Source organism: Mustela putorius, unplaced genomic scaffold (genome assembly GCF_011764305.1).
Source record: "Mustela putorius furo isolate JIRA1106 unplaced genomic scaffold, ASM1176430v1.1 tig00003944_pilon_pilon_pilon, whole genome shotgun sequence".
NCBI classification, from domain to species: Eukaryota; Metazoa; Chordata; class Mammalia; order Carnivora; family Mustelidae; genus Mustela; species Mustela putorius.
This window is the reverse complement of record NW_025422088.1, coordinates 1,705,762-1,730,506: the sequence shown is the minus strand read 5'-3', so window position 1 is coordinate 1,730,506 and position 24,745 is coordinate 1,705,762. Positions and strand designations below refer to the sequence as shown.

General features: G+C 34.3%; 1 protein-coding gene across 43 annotated transcripts in view; it reads right to left on the bottom strand.

Moving 5' to 3' along the window:
- The window catches only part of PTPRD (protein tyrosine phosphatase receptor type D), a 2,277,302-nt gene that overhangs the window by 1,982,379 nt on the left and 270,178 nt on the right, over positions 1–24,745 (bottom strand). For all 43 annotated transcript variants that reach the window (XM_045069786.1, XM_045069815.1, XM_045069785.1 and 40 more), the window contains one exon: positions 6,725–6,779. The gene's annotated coding sequence lies outside the window, so the exon portion shown is untranslated. The remainder of the gene's footprint in view (positions 1–6,724; positions 6,780–24,745) is intronic.

The following is a 24,745-nucleotide window of genomic DNA, read 5'->3' as shown; positions in this document are numbered from 1 at the left end:
TTATTTATTGGTTTGATCTGATTTCAAATCCACTTATCTATGACAAAGACCAAAAAATGTTGTTTTTAGAAGTTAGGCTGTTTTGATATAAAAATGAAGTAAATTGAGTCAGGATGTCATCATCTTATCTGTTCTCACCAATAAGAACTCAGTAGCTCAGCTGCTGAGGGGTTCAGCTGGGGGTTTAGCAATAAAAACAGGAAGAAGCATTTATAGTAAGGGGACATTTTAACTATAATCATGGATTTTGTGAGGAAAACTCAAGAATGTTCATTGCGGGCAAAGCTAAACTTTGCTGATCTAAAATGGCTCTATGAAGACTGTAGGGCAATTAGTTCCTAACCACAGTGTAGGAGACTCTTTTACAAGCAGTGGTGAAAGCTGTCCAGGGGCCCCATGAAGATCTTCTTGCCTGTCAACACTACTGTCTTGCTGTTGTTCCCTAGCAACATGCTCCAGTAACAGGGTACTTTTACCTTTGCACTTGTAGCTGGATGTCAATTACCAAGTGGTTTGGCCACCTCTTCTGAGTACCACTCACATAAAGGTGTGCCTCAATCAAATCTGGACTTTATTGCTTCATTTCTCCTTGCCTGGAAAAACGGTGTGATTAATCTAACACTAGGTTGGAGTATTTTATATCCTTATTGGCTTATGAAGAAATATTATCCTTCATGCTATTGGCATGTGACATTCCTGCAGTGAACTTGTGTTAAATATTATTGGCAAAGGCGAATCTCTGTCTCTGAACATTAATTTGCACCAAAACAAAACACAAAACACCGTGTAATCAGCTCTTGTATCTGGGCACTTGAATGAGCCTTGCTACCTTCTCATCGTTTGAACTACTGCAATTAAATATAAGATATTTATATTTTCTGTTACTACAAAAGATATCCCTCTTTATACCAAATGTTACAAAAATTATGTCAAAGTTGACCCAGGTCTGCCTCATTTACATCTTTAGCATATAAAAAATGAAATACTGGATTTCTAACCAGAACAGTTTATATGGTGAGAAAATATGGTCAATACACACACACAAAAAATAGTGTGTTTTGGAGGGCAAGGTGCTAAAGATGAGTATTGTACACGAAAATAAGTGTAAACTAAAGATTGGAGAAAATCTGGAATTTGTTCATCAATTTAGTTAACAAAAACTACGAAAAGAGCTTCTAATATGCCAATATATCAAATTTTAAAAGGTAACCCTCCTCATCCTATGAAGAAAATGTTTTCAAACTTTCTTTTTCTTTCCTTTTTTTTTTAAACAGAACTTATCTAGTATTACTTCTCTTTTTTCCAGGAACCTGGAACTTCTTTGAATTACTCACACAAATACTTTTATTTCAGTGTTCCTTTGCTTTCCAATAGTCTCACTTTGCATGCCTCAATTTGGTTAAAGTGTCACTTAAAATTTTTGAGCTTATTATTGTTTAGATCCCTCTTCCTAGCAAACTAACTTTCTCAAAAGTATATATAAAAAACTGCACGGAAATATATAGAGTTAAGCTCAAATAAACAAATGCAACCCTCAGCATAAGGCTAGTGGGGCATTATCCACTCTGTGCATGTCCATAACTAAAATTAGTATTGGTGATGTTCACTGCATATAATAGAATTCTAGCCAACATTAAGCCAAAAATAAGTGAAAGTCAAGGCTGAATCCCAGAGTGTGGATGGAAGGAGATTAGTAAATGGTCAAAAAAATGAAACAAAAAGCAAACGTGTTTTTACTTTTTTATGCCTTTTGGTTTTATATGCTTTTTGATTTTTATAATTTTTGTACATGCTTTTTGATTTTATATGGCTCCCAGAGTCCTCATTGGAGGGGAGAAAACAAGGAGAATCAAGCGTGGGAAGTTTGCATGGACCAGTAAGCAGAACATACAGCTTAGCCTAAGTCCCTGCTAGAACTCAGTCACAAGCAAGAATTTAACAGAAGAACTGGGGTCGGTGGGCACGGGTGCACAGTTAAGAAAATTAGGTCCTGGCAATCTTTATATGTGTTCTAGATGATGAAAGAGTAAACAAAATCACAATGAAGAAAACAATAAAAGAAATCATAAAACAAACTTTTAAACAAGCAATAAAAGAGAGTGTTGTTTTCATTAGCAGCTGGCCAAAACAGAGTTGGCAGATAACAATAGCGCAGTTGTTGATAAGAGCAGTATTCGAAAAAAGACACTAAGCATCATGGGAGGGAGACGAATCCCAACAATGAAATCAAGGAAGTAGCATTAGAAGGAGACTGAAAAGAACAGTTGGTGCTTTGGAATTTCCTTCTCTATAAAAGCCATCCTGTAGAGACACAGAGATGAGATATTTCCAGATTTGCAATCAAGAAATAACAAACTGCTTGGGAGATTCTGAGTAGCAAGGATCTATATTCAAGAACAGTTAGGAAGCCATTTGATAAAGCAGACTAGGTAAATTGGCTTCAAAGTGTGACATTGGCAAAAATAGGCATATCGTGAAATTTGCTAGAATATAGAACTCCTTTTAATAAACGATATTTTCTTTTCGATTTTATAGTTTCAAAACTTAGTGGTCCAAATTTGGTTTATTAAATGTGTGCATGTGTAGGGCAGAAGTATTATATTAAAATTATTTAAGTCGATTTAATAAATGTCAATTTGTAAAACACAATTTCCTCCACAATATCAGATTATATGTGTAGGCATTTCACTATAAGTTCCAAATAAAATTTAATGACAAGATCTTGAAAAATTTAGGGTTAGAAATAGAAATAGATATATGGATTTATATGTTTATAGATATAGATAAATTATCAAAGCAGCAGTCTTACTTTTCTTAATGTCATATTCTAAGTAGATTTAGACTTGTGCCAAAGAATAATATCTATCAACTTACTATGCATTTGAGTAGAAAATTTATGTGGAAAATATGAGGCAGAGTTGAACTGAATATGTACTAAGCAAACTAATAACATTCTAACGTATAGAATTTGTGCTCTTGCAAACTTTAATATAAAAAAAAAGTCTCCATATATGGATTCATAATTTATTTCTTTTCCATTATAATTTAGGAAGTTCAAGAAACCAAAAATTTCAGATGTAATTAATATCATACTAAGTCAGCAAACTTTAATAATACTCAAAACAAAAGCTTACTTTGCTTATGTGTTAGAAACTTTACATGCATTAACTTATTTAATACTTAGAATAGCTCTATGAAGTACACGTTTTTAAAGTGGAAGAAAATGAAGCACAGAAACATCTGAAAACCTCTCCAAGGTGATACAAATAATAAATGGTGACATCCATTATTTTACACATACTAATTTTCCCCAGAATCTGTAGCCTTTATCTCTGTGCCAAACAAACTCCCATAATATAATGATATTTTTTATGTTAAAAAATGTTTTTGACAATCCTTTTTTTCTTTAAAATTTACATAGTTCTATAGAATTTATTAATGTATCCTCTTGGGAAATGCAAATAAATGCTTTCCTTCATTTATTTGCATCATATAATAAAATCCATGAAGTAAATTTCATCTCTATCATATGAAGCTCACTCTATTTTCTTTAAACCCAAAGACCAATCTGGAATGTATAAAAAAGAAACTGTAAATGGAATGCCACTAGGTCTTGCTAGCATTACCATAATTATAATCCGGAAACAATGCCAAGAATACCACATTTCTTGCCAGTTCTCAGCACCATTGGCCACTCAACTGAGACAGTTGAGTCTCTGCACAAACTCACTTTTTTGGCTAATGAATGACATTCAAGCAAACAAAGGGTTGATTCTTGAGACCGCTGCCTCAATTCTAATTCTAGATTTCTAGCCATACCAATGCAATCTTTAACTGATCTGCTAGACTACTTTCACAAATAGACAAAGAAACAGACAAAAGGACTGCCAGTTACAAGCCAATAATGCACATATTCACTCAACAGATAATTTTCCTGTGTGTCAGACACAGCGCTATGGATATTCTGTGCTCATACAAACCCTCACAAGGCTGACCTATACTGACTTTCTTATGTCTCTAGAGGAAGGTGGAGTACTATGTTCCTTTCTCACCCCAAACTCCTTTAACTCATCTTTTCATTACAAATACCCAGCTAAACAAAATGTCAAACCATATATAGATACATAGATATGTAGATATTTATTTTACTTGAATAGTCCCTACATCAAAGTGCTGTTTTCTTAGAAGTTCAGAAATGTTAATATGTATCAGTTTGGCAAAAATATCTTTACTGGCAAAGGCATTGTCTTTGAGAGAGTTAGCCCATATTTGGATAAGATAAAAATGTGTGTGTTCTCTCTAAGAAAGTCGAAGAGAGAGACAATATAAAGGGATACATTCAGCAGAAATATTGATTATAGGCAAATTAATACAAATTCAAAGAAGCACATTCTTAAAGAGGACCCAGGGTCAACACTGTCATACGAGAAAGAATAAAATGTCTGAAAAAAGTTTCATGGGTGTGAAATCAACTGAGCAAAAAGAAAAAAAATTGTTCAGAGGGCTGCCATTACTTGAGAGATCATAGTTAGGAAGCAGCAGGCTATTGGGATGGTACTGTTCAGTTTCATTTAGGGATGCATATGATTCCTGGAAGAAGAAAGGTTCTAAAATTAGGTCAGTGGTGTAGGTTTAAAGTGGAATCCTCATTAAGAGCAGGAGTTGTCCTGTGTTGTTTATTCAGTGCCAGGGCAGAGCGCTTTCAGGGTTCTTTCCTTTCAGTTCCAGTGTTAAAACCAAGCAGTTGACCTTCAAGAAGCTAAAGGATTCGAAATTTGCATAGAGGTTTTTTCATTGTTGTTGCTCCTTTGTTATCCCTGAAAAATGCTTTAGGATAACATTTTGTTTATACTACTCAGTAGATAAACAAGGAGATAAACAAGTATCCCTTACTTTTCCCTTCCTTCATCTGAAGTACAAATTTTAGGTAAACAGGAATCTATTTACTGATTGCTGTAAACAATCAGTACAATTTACTGATTGAAAATTTTAGGTAAACAGGGATCCTCAAAGCACAGGGAAACATTTTCACTGAGAAAGACTCCTCTAGGAAGAGTTAGGGTTCCAGGATCATCATGATGATGATAATGATGATAATAATGATAAGAATAATAAAGAAATCCAAAAAAAAAAACAATACCTCTCATGACACCTATATTCTCCCTTACATGATGGGAATTTTCAAGGTAGATATGTAGATTGAAAAGGGACCTATTTATTCATTCAACAAATATCAAGAAAAAGGGCAATTGGGAGGAAAATGAATATTGAATCTGCAGATTTTTGTTTCTTTGAGGGAAAACTGCCTGAAGATATGGTATAATCAGTAACACTTCCCCTTCAAAGTTACTATAGAAATCTAAATGATTATAGCTACCAGGGAAGGGCGATGTCTTATTATCTTTAACAGTTGAACAGTAAGTATGGATATTCACCCTCATATTTTCACACCCCCTATTTGGTCTGCTCACTTCTAATTTTTCACCCATGTAGTCTATCCATCATAAGGCTCTCACAATTTTTCCCCAAGATAGACCTCTGATTATACAAACAAACAAAAATAATAACAAGTCCAATACCTTCAATGACTACTTATGGCTTATATAGTAAAATATATTTTTAAAAGCCAGGCTTCAAAGACTTCTACCAATGAATCTCAGTCCTAACGTCTCAGTCTTCCTTATCATTTTCTATGATTTTAGCTTATATTCTATTGCCAAATGTCACTACTTATTTCCACCTCCATGCTTCTTATATTCTCCTCTTGGAGGAAAATGATTTTATCCAACTCCACATGTCTACATCCTAGGCAGCTCAAAATTCATGTGCTTTGGTCAGCAATTCTTTCATATCCCAACAGCTAAAGTAAACCTTCCCTCTTTGAAACCCACATTCCACTGTATCTTGACAAGTTATCAATCTCCACCAGTAGTGTCATTATATATGTGTTGCCAGTATTTTCCTACTCATTCACAAATATCATTATATATAATGTCTTTATAGCAGCAGGCTTTCAAAGCATTGCTAGATGGGAGTCTGTAGTAAGAGCATATCAATCTTTTTGCAGTGTCAACCCCAGCTGATCTTGCACTATTTAATTTTTTGTTAGCACCCTGAACTATGCAGTATATTATACAACTGGTTATATCATACTAGCTTGGAACTATGTACTATTTGTATTGATCAGTGCCTTTATTTGTTTTCCGCTTAAATACAGAATTGTATAGTGCAAGAGTGGGCATCTTTAAAGTCAGAGAGATTTAGATTTGAAATTAGCTCTGACATTGAACAGCTCTATGTCCTTGAGCAAACTATCAACTCCATTAGAGTCTTTGTTTATTTCTAAAATAGGGATAAAACCATCTCTATTACAATATATTTGTGAAGATTAAATTGGAAGTTTTATATTAAGCACTTTGGGCATGGAAAGTCTTAGGATGAATTCCAGTTTTTTCTTTTGCCATACCATCTCACGAGCTATACTGTCTCTTCTTTAAAAAGAACATCAATACCTCACTTTTTAAGTATCTTCTGAATGTGTGACAGAGTTGACACAGGTGGCATGTAACTAATGCCACTGACCAGGTGTGGTCTAAACAAGGATAGAAACAGTTTTACTCCAAGGTTTCAACATTGTGTCTAAAATGAGAAATCATTCTGCAATGGTTAGAATCCAGGTCAAACAGTCTGAGATCTGATTCTAGATCTACAAGACATTACTTACTAGCAGTGTCACTTCGAGACAGGTCCTTTACTTCTTTGATTCTCCATTTCTTCACCTGCAAAAATAAGACATTGGACTAGATCCGTGATTTCTAATTTCATTAACATTTCACAATTTATTGGTTTATTTATTTTATGAATAAAATTTTATGAAAGTGACTAAACTGGAACATTAAATACAGACCTACTCTGGATGATACAAAGAAGAAATTTAGGACTTCCACCTTTCAGTCCCTTCCTGTAGGCTAGACTATGTCTGGCTTAAATCTAGTTAAGGATTTACAGAGGGTGAATAAAGAATTTTGATGGGTAATCAGCCAACTCAGGCCTACTCAGAATGTATGTATAAAATTACATTATCCATTCATCCACTGAGTAACAATTTAAGTTGTTTCCCTATTTTTGCTTGTCAATAATACATATATCTCTTCAAGATACTGATTGCAAATACTCTGGATATATATCCAGAAGTTGGATTGCTGGATCATAAAGTAGTTCATTTTTTTTGAGGAACTTCCATAATGTCTTCTATAATTGCTTTGCCAATTTACATTCCCAAATGTCTGTTTACCGATGAGTGGATAAAGAAAATATGATTACACACACATACGTGTGGATGTGCGCAAGCACACACAAAAAACACGCACGGGAATATTAGTCAGCCTTAAAAAAGGAGAAAATCTTTCCATTTGTGAACATGATGAATCTGATGACAATAGCTCAGTGAAATAAGCTAGATACAGAAAGACGAGTACTGCATAGAGTAAAAAATTCATAGAGATGGTAAATAGAAGGATCATTATCAGGGAGTGGAATATGGGAGATGTTGGCCCAGGGATACACAGTTTTCATTATGCAATCTAAATAACGTTTGGAGATCTAATATACAACAACGTGACTGTAGATAACAATACCGTATTATAAACTTGAAATTAGGGGCACCTGGCTGGCTCAGTTGTTAAGCGTCTGCCTTTGGCTTAGTTCATGATCCTAGCGTCCTGGGATTGAGCCCCACATCCAATTCCCTGCTCTGCAGGAAGCCTGCTTCTCCCTCTCCCACCTCCCGTACTTTTATTCTCTCTCTCACTGTCTCTCTCTCTCTGTCAAATAAATAAATAAAATCTTTGAAAAAATAAACTTGAAATTAGCTGAAAGGGTAGATCTTAAGCATTCTCAACACACATACATGCACATGCTAACTATATGAGGTGAGGGCTGTTACCCAGCTTGATTGTGGTGAATATTTCAGCATACACATATATCAAATATTCAAGCTCTATAATTTAAATATATACAATTTTTAATTATTAAAAATTAAGTCAGATGTCTTTTTTTTTTTTTAAGATTTCATTTATTTATTTGACAGAGAAATTACAAGTAGGCAGAGAGGCAGGCAGAGAGAGAGAGGAGGAAGCAGGCTCCCTGCTGAGCAGAGAGCCCGATGCGGGACTCGATCCCAGGACCCTGAGATCATGACCTGAGCCGAAGGCAGCGGCTTAACCCACTGAGCCACCCAGGCGCCCAAGTCAGATGTCTTTTTAATTTTGGGGTGGAGAGGGGAAGAAATGACAAACTTTAAACCACTCTTTATATCCAATGAATATTTCCTAAAGATTATTTGATGTTACAAAAGTTATTTTACCATGCATTGTTTAATTAGCTGTAAATTCCAAAGTGAAAATTTCACAACTCTAATGTTTAAATAAATAAATAAATAGCAAGAATTGGCTTATAATGGCTAACACATGACTGATCAGATGATTGATGTTTTGTGTTTTAAAGACCATCCTGGGTACAAAACTCATGTGAATAAACTGTCTCTACACTTTCTCAATATCACTTAGAGTGTTTCAGGTTGACCACAACATCATAGAACAATGTACAAAAATTGTGCCAGAAATCCTACAAGAAATTAAACATGTGCTTTGGAGTCAGAAAGATGGTTTTAATATTTTAACATCATAATTCTGGCAAATGTACTTAAGGTCTCCAAGCTGCAGCTTATCCGTAAAATGCAAATCAAAATATTGATCCTCCTTGTTTTTGTCTATGTGTTTTTTGATTATTAAGTAATATTCAGTTCAAGAAAGCACTAGATCATATGATGTGCCAATGAATATAAGTTCTTTTTTATTTCTCCTTTTAATAATTTCACATATATAGTGAACATTGCTTGGCACAGAGTGTAAAGCAATGTCAGCAACTCAACTTTTTAATGGTTTCTTTCACAGTGGTTTCTAACTTTCTAACCTTTTGAAGCTGTTAAAATAAAGTCAAATAATGATACTGCTGTGGCATAAGTGTATGCTAGGATCAATAAATTGTGGTTGTTGGAATAAATTGCAATTAAAGGGGTAGTACTTGATTGCTTGACAGTAGGTAGTCTTTCTGACCCAAATAAACTCAAGTATTAGTCTGATTTACAAGCTAATTAGTATGGACTTCACATGCATTTCATTGGGAGACAATCAGATCCTATTGACTTCTGTTGACATCATGAGTGTGCCCTTGAAATTGTTTTCTGTCACTTATAGGTGACAAGTACTCCTTATTTATTTACTTTGTTTATTCAAGAATATAGTCATCATTTTTTTTTAAGATTTTATTTATTCACTTAACAGAGATCACAGGTAGGCAGAGAGGCAGGCCAAGAGAGAGGAAAGGAAGCAGGCTCCCTGCTGAGCAGAGAGCCTGATGCAGGGCTTGATCCCAGGACCCTGGGATCATGACCTGAGCTGAAGGCAGAGGCTTTAATCTACTGAGCCACCCAGGTGCCCCTATAGTCATCATTTTTAATGAAGTAGAATATACAAGAAATTTACAATGTTTGCAAATAAACACTCAAACATCTAAAAACGTCAGTTTTGCCACTGACCTTTTTTTCCTCCCTATTTCTATGCATTTAAAATAAAAATATGCATGCAATCAGACTTGACAATGGCATCAACATAGTAAGAAGGATGATTATTACTGAATCCTTGAAGTAATAGAAAAATACATATAAGCATCACTTTATGGGCTAGAAAACCACAGGATAGGTATTTCAAGACAATAATATAAGCATTAATTTATAGGCTAAAAACCCATAGGATAGGTATTTCAAGACAAAATATTTGAATAATACATAAAAAGAGACAAATTTGGGTGCCTAGGTGCCTCAGTTGGTTAAGCAGCTGCCTTTGGCTCAGGTCATGATCCTGGAATCCCAGGATCTAGTCCCATATCTGGCTCCTGCTCCACGGGGAGTCTGCTTCTGACTCCCCACTCTCGTGCCTTCTCTCTCATTCTCTTTCTCTCTCTCAGATAAATAAATAAAATATTTTTTAAAAAAAGAGAGACAAATTTTGTCCCCAAATAAAGACACATGCTTATCTAAAGTATAATTTTATTTATTCTTAATTTTCTATTCACTGAAGTATTTTTATTTTTTATTTTTTTTAAAGATTATATTTATTTATTTGTCAGAGAGAGAGAGTACACACAAGCAGGCTGAGTGGCAGGCAGAGGCAGAGAGAGAAGCAGGTTCCCCACAGAGCAAGGAGTCCGATGAGGGACTCGATCCCAGGACCCCGGGATCATGATCCGAGCTGAAGGCAGTGGCTCAACCAAATGAGCCACCCAGGCATCTCCTCACTGCAGTATTTTTATATGATAAATTCCAACATATGCCTGTATAATTATCTAGTGAATATGGGACATTCATAGACTAAATCAATGTAATTTAAGCAATCCTTTGTGTTGTGAATTGCATTAAGTTATATCATGTGTTTTCCTCTACTATGCATTTCCTGCTGTACTACTGCATTTCCTGCTATAGATTAAATACATTTTTGTTAAATGAAAAAATGACAAAAATACAATTCCTCAAAAGGCACAAAGATATATATGATATGACTGTCTTAAAATTAAGTATCTTTTCCATTTAAATAACAAAAGTCAGAAACACAAGAAAAAATCCCTGGTGCCATGTTTTCCTTGTTGCCCCTTATTTATGCTAGATATTTATGTTAGGTTACTATGTTACACCCAGTAAAACTCATGCCATATTTTTATACTTCTGTTATTTAATTTTCTGTTTCTTAGCCTTATTTTCCTTTCCCAACCTCTCTTCAAAAGAAAGCTTTGCAAAGGCTAAAGAAAAAAGACTAATCTATTTGTACACTGATGAATTTTAATCACCTACCAGAGTTTCTGTCTCATAAGTGTTCAGTAACTATTTTTTGCATAAGGAAACTCATCACAATATTAGTATAATATAATATAGTATATATAATATACTATAATATAATATAGTAAATATACTATACTATATAAATAATATATAATATATAATTATAATGATATTATATTTATATTTATTTTTATTTTATTTATATTTATAGTTAATATATAATTATGACTTATATTATATTACATTATATATACTATATTATATACTATTTATATATAGAATATTATATTACATATTATAAATTATACATGCTATTTTATATATAGAATATCTATATAATATATCTATATCGATATAGATATATAGAATATCTTAAATATCTTTTATGTCTGACAACATAAAATTGTATTAAATTTACTTATTTAAAATTTTTTTTCCATGTTTTAAAAAAACATGACTGACTGGTGAGGAGGAGGGTGGCAGCATCCTGCTTTCCTGAGCTTGGGTTACATTCGCTGAAGTCAATAGCAGAAAAGGAGGCACCGATGTGGATCTGAAATGGAGAGGTACTGGAATTCCATAGAAGTCGTGTTCCTGCGTAGGCCTTAGAGCAACTGCTCAACTCTGACTGATCTTGAGTCTGTCCATCTGTCTTCTTTGATTGTCAATTTGTTTGAAATCTTGTACTGGCATGTGCTGCAGAGCTGTGATGTCATTAAGATAAAGCAAATGTTTAAAGATTTTTAACTGCCCTGTGGCAAATCCCTAGGCCATGGGGAAAAGATAATTCTCTCTCTCCTCACTATAGCTCATATCCACTCTATCAGTCTCTGATAATTTTTACTCTCAGGAGCCACATACATACCAGTATCACCCAGTTAATTTCTGCTCTTCTTCTTTGTTCTTGCCTATCTCCAGGCTCCACTGCCTTTCCTTAGGGCTAGTCCAGACCAATGCTGCTTTTCATGAGTACCCTTTGTTTTTCCTCTAGGCATGTTTTTTTTGTTGTTGTTTTTTTTGGTTTTTGTTTTCACTTTTTATGAGTCAATATTAAGATTTAAACTTCTGGGGCGCCTGGGTGTCTCAGTCAATTAAGCATCTGACTCTTGGTTTCAGCTCAGGTTATGATCTCTGTGTTGTGAGATCCAGACTTGTGTTGGGCTCTGTGAGCAGTACTGAGTCTGCTTGAGAAACACTCCCTCTTCCTCTGCCCTTCCCCCATCTGTACACTCTCTAAAACAAAAATAAGTAAAATTAAAAAAAAAAAAGGATCTGAGATTCTAACTGTAAATGATCTAAATGATCTGATCATATACGCCTATAATCCACTTTCTTAACTTGAATGTTTTTACCTAGTTTGAAAGAGTACCATTTATTTAGGTAAAATGGATGTCAGAAGATAGTGTTTGGGGTTATAAAATTAGAACTCTAATGACTTAAAAAAGGATGATAAATACATACTACAATTGATAAACACTGTCCCATGTATGGCATTCATTACCTCTGAGTCAAAATCCTTTCACTCTGAGCAAGGAAATGGCCACTGAGTCCTTCTTAATAATATACCCTGATCACTTATATCATGTGGGATATAACTTGTTCTCCTTGTATTAAAAATGTACCTTTAGCATATACCATCAAAAAAAAGTACTTTATCTCTTTCATTTACATATCATATGTGGTACATTAATTCTTTATTTTAAAAATCTTGTTATTTCTAATAACAAGAGTGAAATGACAACACAAATATGAAAAAGAATAAATATACATATGTATACATCTACATGTGTGAACACACACCCACATATTCATGCAGTCACATACACATATTTTCTAGCTCTAATTCCAGTCCCCAAGGATAAATCATCCCAGTTAATGTTGTGGTCTATATCTCCATCAATTATTTCTGAATAAACAAATTACTAAATAGGAATATGCGCAAAAACATATACACACACAAACATATACCTCTCTGATGCATTGTAGATTTGTTTCCATATCCCTAAATATTTTTAGTGTCATCAGAATGAGTCCTTAATTGGAAGATTAATATATGATTGAATACGTAAAAAAGAGTAAATATGTTGTGATAGGGGATATATAGGAAAACTGTGTACTTTCCACTCAATTTTGCTATGAACCTAAAACTGCTCTAAAAAATAATGTCTACTAAAAAATTTGTTTAAAAAAGATGTTTTCATTTAGTAATATCTGTTGAATTTAGGCTTAATTTTATAATAATCTTTTAGAAATTATAAGGACAAATAAACAAAAAAGAGTCACCTATGATAAACAGAAATATTTCCCCCAAAGGTGGACATGTAATTCCCAGAACCTGTGAATATATTACTTTATGTGGCAAAGAGGATTATAATTAACGTTGTAGATGGAACTAAATTGCTAATCAGCTGAACTTGAGGTGGTGGAGATTATCCTGGATCAATCAGGCGAGCCTAGTGTAATCGTAAGAGTTCTTATAAGTGAGAAAGAAAGGAAGGAGAGTAAGAATCTGAGTGATATAATCTGACAAAGACTGTTGGCCATTGTCACTGCAGACTTTGGAGATGGAAGTGAACATCTGGAATATGAGTAGCCTCCAGAAACTGGAAAAGACAAGAAAATGTATGTTCCCCTAGAGTTCCCAGAAAGAAATGCAGCCATGTGGTGAACATTTATGTATGAGGTTTTATCGACATATTTGTTCAATTTTGAAGAGTATGTACATACCTATGACTGACATTGCTGGGTCATATGGCCTGTCTATGTTTATCATTTAGAGAAACTGCCAAACTGTTTTCCAAAATGGATGCCCCATTTATATTCCTGTCAGCAATGTATGAGGATTCCAATTTTTCCACATCCTCGAGAATACTACTATTATCTTTCATTATAGCCATATTTTAGCAGGACTGTAGTGGTATCTCATTGTCATTTTGATTCGCACTTCTGTAATGTCTAATGATATGAGATCTTTTTATGTGCTTATTGTCCATTTGCATATTTTCTTTGGGAAAATATTCAATTCCTTCATTTGTTTCTAGTATCTTTTTAACATAGTTAATAAAATAATAAAATTTTTCTTTGAGGGGATTTTTAAAAAATTTAAATAGACATTATTTTTAGAGCAGTTTTAGGTTCACAGAAAAATCGAGTGGAAGGTAGAGATATTTCTGATATGCTCCCTACCACAACACAAGCATAACCTCCACCATTATCAACATCCCTGACCAGAGGTCACCAGAGTAGTACATTCATTACAAGTGATGAAACTACACTGGCACATCATTATCACTCAAAATCTATGGTTTACATGAGGACTGACTCCTGGTTGTACATTGAATGAGTTTGAACAAATGTATAGTGATATATACCCATCATTATAATATCATACAGAGTAGTTTCATTGCCCTAACCATCTTTTGGTGCTTAGCTCATCCATCCTTTCCTCCCTGCAGATCCTGGAAACCACTGATCTTTTTTATTGTCCACATAATTTTGTCTTTTCCAAATGTCATACAGTTGCATCATCATACAGTCCGTAGTTTTTTCAGACTGGTTTCTTTCACTTAGGAATAAGTGCTCAAAGTTCCTCCCTGTCTCTTCAGGGCTTGATAATTCATTTATTTTTAGCACTAGACTACTCCATTGTCCAGGTGTACATAGTTTATCCATTCACCTTCTGAAAGTTAGCTCAGTTACTTTCAAGTTCAAGAAATTATGAATAAAGCAGCTATAAACAACCATGTATGGACTTTATATGGACATAAGATTTCAACTCCTTTGATAGATACCAAGGGACACGATTCCTGCATGATAGTATGATAAGAGCATGTTTAGTTTTGTAAGAAACTGCCAAACTGTCTTCCAAAGTGGATGTATCATTTTATATTCCCACCAGCAATGAATGAGAATTCCTGTGGCTCTACATCTTCATTAGCATTTGGTATTATCAGATTTCTGGATTTTGGCCAATCTAATGAGTGTGTAGTGGTAACTCATTGTTTGGATTTGCATGTCCCTGGGGACATATGATGTACAGCATCCATTCATATGCTTATTTGCCATCTGTATATCTTCTTTGGTTCAGTAGATATTAAGGATCTTGCCCATTTGTTAGTAGGGTTATTCCTTTTCTTACTGTTGAATTTCAGGAGTTCTTTATATGTTTTGCATAAGAGTCTGCAATGGACTAGATTTTTTTGTGTCCTTCCAAATTCATATGTTGAAATCTTAACCTCTAATGTGATGGCATTAGGAAGTGGAGTCTTTGGAAGGTGATTAGGTCCTGAGAATGAAGCAAGCCCTTCGGAATGCTATTTTTGTCCCTGGCTCCCTTGTTCTCTTTCTGCCATGTGAGGATACAACCAGAAGCTGGCAGTCTGAAATCTAGAAAAGGGTCCTTACCACACACCATATCTTGATCTGAGACTTCCTAGCCTCCCGAACTCTGAGAAATAAATGTTTGTTATTTAAGCCACCTAGTCTATGTTATCCTTTTAATCCAAACTTTTATCAGATGGGTCTTTTACAAACACTTTCATCCAGTCTGTGGCTTTTTATTCTTTTCAGAGTATCTTTTGCAGGGCAGAATTTTTTCAATTTTAATGAAGTCCAGCTTATCATTTTTTTTTTCTCTTATGGAAAGGGATACTATTTAGCATGGTTATTTCACTGATAGAGAACAAGACTGCATATATTTAATAAGATGAAGAACTGGAGAAAAAAATAAAACATATAGGATGGGGTTTACATGTCACCAGAAGTCTACCCTGCAAAGACTAAAAAATTTTTAAGATCAAGTTGCTGCAAAGCAATTTAGCATTCAGATGCTTTATCTTTCAAAAAATGAAAAGAGAAATATTAATGATACTTTTTTAAGGCAGATATATGGGTATAACTAGCTTGTGGGGGAGTACAAGTTAGCAAGCTATGGGGCAATACAGATTAAACAATAATTTATAAGTTAATAAGTACATCTATTACATTAAGTGGTCAGAATCGACTCCCCTCCACCTCTGTACTTTATCATAGGGAGATGAACCTTGAAAGTCTTACAATTTGAAAATGTTTCAGCAATTAATCAGCAAGGAATTTCCTTTACAAATTCAGTCAAAGGAACTAAGAAGGAACATTCAGAACTAAGTCAATTTATCTTGGAAGTAGTCATTCTAAACAATTGTGTTATCAAAATTACTGCCTTTATTTTACATTATATTTATTTTACATGATATTCTCTGGGATGGCTCATTTAAACATGATTAAAATCAATGAATCATGTTTTAGCCTGGCTCACTGCCATGTCTATCATACAGTTGACAATAATTGATCTGTTTTTCTCAGTGCCCAATTACACTTTGATGGAGATTAAGAGTCATACGCAAAACCTCTTTAAAGAAAAGGGAATGAATTTGTTCAAAGAGACCTCTTATTCATCCCTAAGAAAGGATACTGTGTGGTAAGCCATGACTGATTACAGGGTACTAAATACCCATGTTGGATTTAAACATAGCCAGGACCCTTAGCTTTCAGATGTGCAGAGGCTTGGGTAAAAAGTCATTATTTATCCAAGAAATGTTACTGGGAAATCAGTAGTTAGCATCTTTCAGATGTTTGAATCCTAACTTCTTTGTCAAGTAGAGGATTCTTAAAATTTGTTTCATATTTGCAGAAGGAAAATGCGTCTCATATTTCCCTTTGTTTATTAATTTATTAAGATTTTGGGGAATGAAAATTTGAAGACATAGGAAAATGTGAATAGACACACAGAATAATAGACTTGTTAACTTCCCAGATGGTACTTTGACAGTGCAGGCTGATAGTTTGAAAATGCATAGATGGGTTAGCAACTGTCTTTAGAAAAATACATCTTACTAGAAAGATTGAGTTTTCAGTCAATAATAGGTACCCATGTTAATTTTGAAGGCATTGATAGGTAAACCCAATTTCATTAAGCCTCACTTGAGAAAAGAATGTGGTGGAAATAGGAGTGCAGGGGTGCCTGGGTAGCTCAGTGGTTAAGCATCTGCCTTTGGCTCAGGTCATGATCCCAGGGTCGTGGGATCAAGCCCTGCATTGGGCTCTTGGCTCAGTAGGAAGCCTGCTTCTCTCTCTCCCACTCTTGCTGCTTGTGTTCCCTCTCTGTCTACCAAATAAATAAATTTTTAAAAAGGGGGGGAGTGCATAATCTGAGCAATCTGAGAGCTCCACCTTTAGTTCCAATGCAACCCAGTTTTATCTCATTAACTTTTGGCAGTTAGACCATTTCTCCTCATTTTTGAGATTACTTGAATTGTGTTCACTGAATTTGTAAGCAAACATTGCACTAAAATCAAAACATATAAAATTATTTTTTCTTATTTTACCATCAGTAGATTAGCATGATTATATAAACACTCCTGCTGTTCTAGTTCTTGTTTCATAGCTGGAAGTACTTAACCCAATATTACTTCAACACTTCAATTGGGAAGATTCTTCTACTCAATAGTCTGTTTTGACCATTCTCATTCCTATTCTTCTTCCATCCTTTCTACCAAGTTTCATTTGACTGGGGCTGAATTAACATGATTTATTTCTATTCAGGTAGAAATTTTACATCACCTCTGTAGATAGAGCAGTTGAGGTCCTGCATTTAAAACGACAATTGTCTTACATGTAAGGTTAAAGTAATGAAATATGGATCACAAGTAGTAATAGCTATATACGGGTGAGTGTGTGGATTTATAATTCTAAGATCATATGTAATTTAATATATTTCTTGTTCAAGCAATTTGAGGTGTTGGATGTAAACATTTTTCACAATGTTTTTGGTGATACAATCATGACATTGTCTTATCTTCTCACGATAATGCTTTTATTTAATGTGTTATCTAAATGACTTCAGGTAAGTACAAAATTTACAAAATAGAATATAACCTATTTTATCGAGGGAAAGCTATATTAACTCTCATTTCTCTGCTTCTCATATACAATATCCATAATGCTGATCGTTAAATGGTGCAGTATTTTTAGGTGGCTTTTGTATCATGAAAGTAAGATTAAATTGTATTCCACAGAGTTTATAGTTGAGTAAAAGCCCCTCAAATTTGATAAGCCACATCAAGTGTGGATGTGAGGCAAGGTATCAGCTTGTTTACTTAAATCCAAAATAATAAAAATCATCTTTGAAATAATCATTTTCAGTATGCTGAGCTATATAACAACTTTATAGTTAAAATTCTCCCTTTGAGGGGTGCCTGGGTGGCTCAGTGGGTTAAGCTTCAGGTCATGATCTCAGGGTCCTGGGATTAGCCCCACATTGGGCTCTCTGCTCAGTGGGAAGCCTGCTCCCCCCCCCCCGCCCCGCCGCCCCCCCCCCCCGTCTCTCTCGTTGCCTCCCTACCTATTTGTGATTTCTCCCTCTCTGTCAAATAAATAAAATCTTAAAAAAAAATTCTCCCTTTGAAAATCTCCTTTTTAAAATCTCTTCCTTTAAAATCAGGGTTTTGGAGGTAGAGTTGTAGTTAGGCTGATTTGTTAGGTAGCTCTAAAATTTACAATAAAAACAGTATCTGTAAACAACAACAACAACAAAATACTTATGGTAAAATCTAACGATACTGAAGGAACCACTTAAGGCAAAATCTAGTGTTTTTCCTTTCCTGACATTTGATTACCCCAGATCTTTTTACTCCACTTCCTAGAGTACTTCTAAGTCATCAATATTAATTGAACGAACACTTTGTTTACATCATTATAACCACTATTTTAATTCCACCAGATTCTCTCCTCAACAATACAACAAACTTTTACCACTCCCTTCAGCCTCCCAAGATAGGATTTAGAGAACGTGGGGGATGAGTGGAAACTTCCAGAAGAAACATCCCAAAGTCATTAATAAAAAACTTCTTAAAGAATAAAAATAAGGTTAAAAACAAGTAGGTTTATACTCTTTAAAAATCAAGACTTTTCTTTACCTCTCACAAAATAAGAGCAAGCTCTTTAAAATTAAAGTGACAAACACGACAAAATATCATTTATCAAATACTAAATTTATTTATTCTAAACTCATGTTCAAAAAAGGAAATTTTAACTATTATAAAACGCTTTTTTGGTCTTTTTTTTCTATATTATTTTGGAAACGTCCCCCTCAATACACAACCAATAACCGTTAAAATTAAATAAACTATTAGAAACCCTTGAAGGCTTTCTCAGGAATGAAATGAATAATTTATTTATTTATTATTAAATATCTGAAACATAATAAAAAAGAGGTGAAGAATAATAAAGTGAATGTACACGTACTTACAATTCAGCTTAAAAATAGAACCTTAGCAGTAAAATTGAAATCTGCTGTGTTCTCTTTCTAAACTACATCATGCTCTTACTTCCTCAAGTTATTAGCTTCTTAATTAGTAATAATAATTTTCCTTATCTTCCTATATATACAATACCTCTCAATATTGTTTTGTTTGTTTTAAAACTATGTAGAAGCAAAGGGTAAGCTGCCCCCAAATGTGCCACTTTGGGATATTAATTATTTTAAATTAAAGTTACTTAAAAGACAGTTCCAGAAAAACACTGTGACTTCTGCTTTGTCTCCAGAAAATAGGAAATAAACCTCCTTTGTGAAAAGTACCCTCCCTGTACCGGGTAGTGAAGAGACATCACCACAGATGAAAAATTCTCATCTAAGGCTATATATAAGGTCATATATATATATTTGTATATATATATGGCTATATATGGCTATATAAGGCTATATAAATCTATTACTTCTAATTTACTACCCCAGCCCAAATTCTGTTTAGAACTCCTTACTAACAAACTCCTAACATGTTTTCTTTGTCCTGTCAATTCCTCACAGTTTTATGGCCTCTTTCTCTAAAAAGTTTAAAAACTGTCTGCCTTGCTCAGTTTTTGGGTTCTCAATTTCATTATTGGACCTCTCTCTGTACATAATTAAATGAGGTTGTTATAGTTTTTTTTTCCTCTTATTAACCTGTCTCATGCCAATTTAATTCTTTAGAACAGCTAGAAGAGATCTAAAGGTAGAGAAAAAATTTCCTCCCCCAATGTTATATATAGAGCAACAACTTGATTAATAATTAAACATTTTGCTAGTCTTAAGTCTATGAAAATCATTTATGATGTATAATTGTGTATATGCATCAATATGTATATAAATACTGATAGACATTTAAGCTGATAGGCATTTAGGGTATCTCCATTTTTTAACTCTTAAAGTGGTAATGCATGTGTTTGTACATTTTTATATGAGTCTATGTGACAGTCAATCTAGCTTAGGGTAGAATTCCCCAATGCTAGTTTAGGGTTGAATTCTCCATATTTCACAGATATTGTCTCTTGATCTCTATAACCTTTACAACCCATGTCTATAGATGTATGGCTTTGACAAATATACACAGAATAGCTACATTCAATTCTACCTACTCTTGAGATTCTGTCAAAGATTTTCCTTAAATTATTTTGACTCTCAGCTATGAATTTACAAAAATATTGATTGCATTTCATTCAGCAATTATTTTGTATCCAGTTTGTATTGGGAAGGTGATTGAAATACTTTGTCTATCATTCGGCTTAAAGGGATAAATGAAGATGATGAATAGGAGGCTACAGCTAGGTGACATTACATCCTCTTCTTCTAGCCCCATCTTCATGGCGTGTTTTACTGGGCTTGAGAAGAATATTTAGAGGGAAGGGAGGACATGGGAAGGGTATGTGCTTTGTACTTTGTGTGTGGATTAGATGTCATAGTTTGGGATGTGGCCATGGTATCTTTTTCTGACCTTAACAGGTATCTTATCATTACTTGATAAGAGAATGATTAGGTCAACTTAAAAAAAATCTGTTCACTAGGGGTGCCTGGATGGCTTAGATGTTTAAGTGTCTACCTTTGGCTCGGGTTTTCTTTGAATGGAGATCCGTGTCTACTTCTCCCTCTTACTCTCACTTTGTGCTCTCTTTCTCTCTTTTTCAAATAAATAAAAATAAAATCTTAAAAAATATATTCACTACATAGATGTACATTTTCTCATAGAAGGCTTATGAATATATTATTTCTCATAGTTATATAATCCAGCCATTTTATAATTACATATTATTATATAATTATATTGTGGTTCATTTTCTTTTGGCAAAATACCAAAGTTCTTACGGCAAAATAAAAATCTGCAAAATTTCATTTCTACTTTGGCATTTTCTAATCATCTGATTTGCATTACTAAAGAACTTATGAGAGACATCTGGGAGGCTCAGTCAGTTAAATATCTGTCTTCGGCTCAGGTCATGATAACAGGGTCCTGGGATGGAGCCCCACATTGGGCTATCTGCTCAGCCAGGAGTCTGCTTCTCCCTCTCTCTTTCTGTCTCCCTCTGTGATCTCTCTCAATCTCCCTTTCAAATAAATAAATAAAATCTTTAAAAAAATTTGAATCAGAAATTTATATTTTCATATTTTGCTGCATGTTTTATAAAATTTAGTTCCTTGTGATGTTAGCCAACAACAACAACAACAAAAATCCAAATACTTTCCTGGTCATATAGATTTGGGAAATATTCAAAGTACTCAGACTTCTCAGAATCAATAATATGCTAATGTAAAGTGCTATATTTTAGAGGCATACTTGATCATGGACTGCTTTGTTAACAACAGAAAGCTTATAGGAGGGATGCCTGGATGGTTCAGTCGGTTAAGTGTCTGCCTTCGGCTCAGGGTCCCAGGGTCCTGGGATTGAGCCCCATGGGGACAACCTCTCTGCTCAGCAGGAAGTCTGCTTCTCCCTCTCCCTCTGCCTGTAACTCTGCCTGCTTGTGCTCTCTCCCTGTTAAATAAATAAATAAAATAAAATAACATAAAATAAAATAAAAAAAAGCTCGCAGGACTGATGTTCTATAGATCATTCTTTGGAAAATGCATATGCATTTCTACAACCTAAATATAAAGGTTACAGAAAATGGAAGATATTAAAATATAGGTTAATATTATCAGTAGAAAATTACTAAACTAAAATCTAAAGTGGAATTAAAGAATACACTCAGGTGGGCATGGGAAATGATGTGACACTTCCAGGAAAAATATGGCTATTAACTGCATATATTCACATTTCAAATTGTTAATCCATTTGATTTCTTTCTTTCTTTCATTTTTAAGAGGGGAATGTTTAAAGAAAAGAGAAAACTACCTTATTCCTTTTCAGATTTTGTTTGTTTGTTTGTTTGTTTGAACCAAGCTTAGATCTACCTCATCAGAGGCTAGTGAGGCTTCCTAAAACCCTATAACGCATTTTAGAAATATCAGCAATAGGAAGTAAAGCGGCAGAAGACAGTGACTCTAAGAGATTTTTTTGTCTCCCAGGAATTGTCTGTTTTACGCCAGCCATGCAAAGCATCAACCAGACGACTTAACCATAACAAGGCCCAGAAGATCCCCTGCACAAAACTGCCTTTCAGGTTGGCTTGTCCCGGGTACTCAAAATGCCATATCAAAGTGGAGTTACAGTTGATTAATTAGCTGTCCTGTAGAAATGTATGCTTTTAAAAAAATTTACACACAGTTTATTCATTTGGTCATCTCAATAAAACTATAAATGTACTTAATATTCCCATTTTATAGAAGAGGAAAGGAGGCTCAGAAAGAATATGCATAACTGCTCTAACATATTCTAACCGAGAATTACCTTAATTCTTATTTTTTTCTAAATTTGGGGTAGTTTTTCTAAGATGATTATGTCCCCACTTTATAGCTCATATACTCATAAAAATGATTTAAAAGTATATGACCACCACCAATACTTGTATATCACTCATTTATAAATCACATAAATATACTACTATAGTATAATTGGGTTTATATCATAAAAATACAGAAAACGCTCCTCAAAATTAAGAAGAAAGAGAGCTCACAAAGAGAGATACAGAAATTCTGCATTTTCCTTTGAACCCTGCAGTAGACCATCTCCCATATCTCTGCACGGTACATCAGGCACTTTTGAGAACACTGCTTTAAGGGGGTGTACACATTTGGGTGTTTGTGTTTGATTAGATCAAACAATCATAAAGCTAAACTCCGGAGAACTGTCTACCAGAAGTATCTTGAGGAGAATTCATTGTTCTAATGAATATTCGCAGTACTCTATAGAATGAGTTCAGGTGTCCAATGCCTGATCTTAAACCTTGCTCTAACTTGCTATATGGTCCTGAGCAAATTATTTAGCCTCTGTACTCAGTTCCTGTAAAATGGATTAGTAAGTTTAACATCTACAGCATGGGTTTGTGAGGATTAAATCAGCTGATACACATGCAAAGTGTTTAAAGCAGAACTTGGCATCTTTAAGTACTGCAAATATAATGGTTATCACTATCAGAGCATTATTATATTATTTTGTAAAAATAGGAATGAGGAAATTTTTTTAAAGATTTTGTTTATTTATTTGACAGTATTTGACAGACAGAGATCATAAGTAGGCAGAGAGGCAGGCAGAGAGAGGAGGAAGCAGGTTCCCTGCTGAGCAGAGAGCCTGATGTGGGGCTCGATCCCAGGATCCTGGGATCATGACCTGAGCCGAAAGCAGAGGCTTTAACCCACTGAGCCACCCAGGCACCCAAGGAAATTGTTTTTAAATCATTTTTAAAATACCTACTATCCACAAAGTGCTGACATAGGCATTGAGTGCATACAAAGATAAAAAAGTAAGTATCTTGACATTAAAATAACTGGTAATCTTGAAGCAGTCCATGAGATCATTGAGGACTTTTCCATTAATCAGAGGTTAGTACTCAGTGATTAATTGTATTAAGTAAAGAAAGATCATTGTGGGGCAAGAGGGTGGCTCAGACCTTTAGGGGTGGAACTCTTGATTTTGGCTCAGGTCATGATCTCATGGCTGTGGAATCAAGCCCTGTATAGCGTGGGGGGGGGGCACTCTGTGATCCCTGGGGAGTCTGTTTGAGATTCTCTCCTCTGTCTCTCCCCCCTCTACTCGTATATGCATCCTCTCTCTCTTCCTCAAATTAATAAATAAATCTTTAAAAAAAGAGATAATTGTGTGATGAGAATTCAGAAAGATATTTCCATGTAAAAACTACTGACAGCAATATGGACCACACTGAGCCAATAAAAATGATGATGCATTTCCAGATGCTCTCTAGGCAGAAGCCTCAACTACAGGGCTCAAAACCTGGATGAGGAAAACTTCATTAGGAAGCTAATGTATAAAATTCAAGAAAGCTATATATAGGAAAGAGGACAAAAGAGAATGGGAGATCATGAAATTCCACATAATGAAATAATAGGATTGTCTTCATTAAAAGATCATATTTTTGGCCAGAAATTCTTCAATCAAAAAAATTAACTACCTTTAATCCTGCAATGTATAAATAGAATTCATGCCAAACCTATTTGTGAAAAACACGAAATAAGTAATGCACTAGTTTTAATTATTTTTACAATCTTCTTCTTGTAAGAATTTGTAATTTCATTGATCACTAAAGCAATCTTTAAGCATTTTAACATAGAAGTAAAGACAATGGAGTCCTGTTTGCTCTAGTTTGGCACTTTTTGTATAAAATTAACAACTGCAACGTCTGTGGGTTAATTTTGAAAGATCTGTGTATTAGCTTTGTGTTCAATATGGCAACCTATCTAAAAAAAAGTTGTTTTATAACACAAAATTGTTAAATATCATGTATTTGATTTATTATATCCTACCATTGGTACAGTATATACTGTCTTAAGTACACATGCTACCTAAACATTCTTTAATCTGAAATTTTATTAGCTAACTTCATTGCTTCCTATGCTCAATAGCATTGTTTATTTAATAGTAGGATAAGTCATGAAATGAAGTAGTCCAT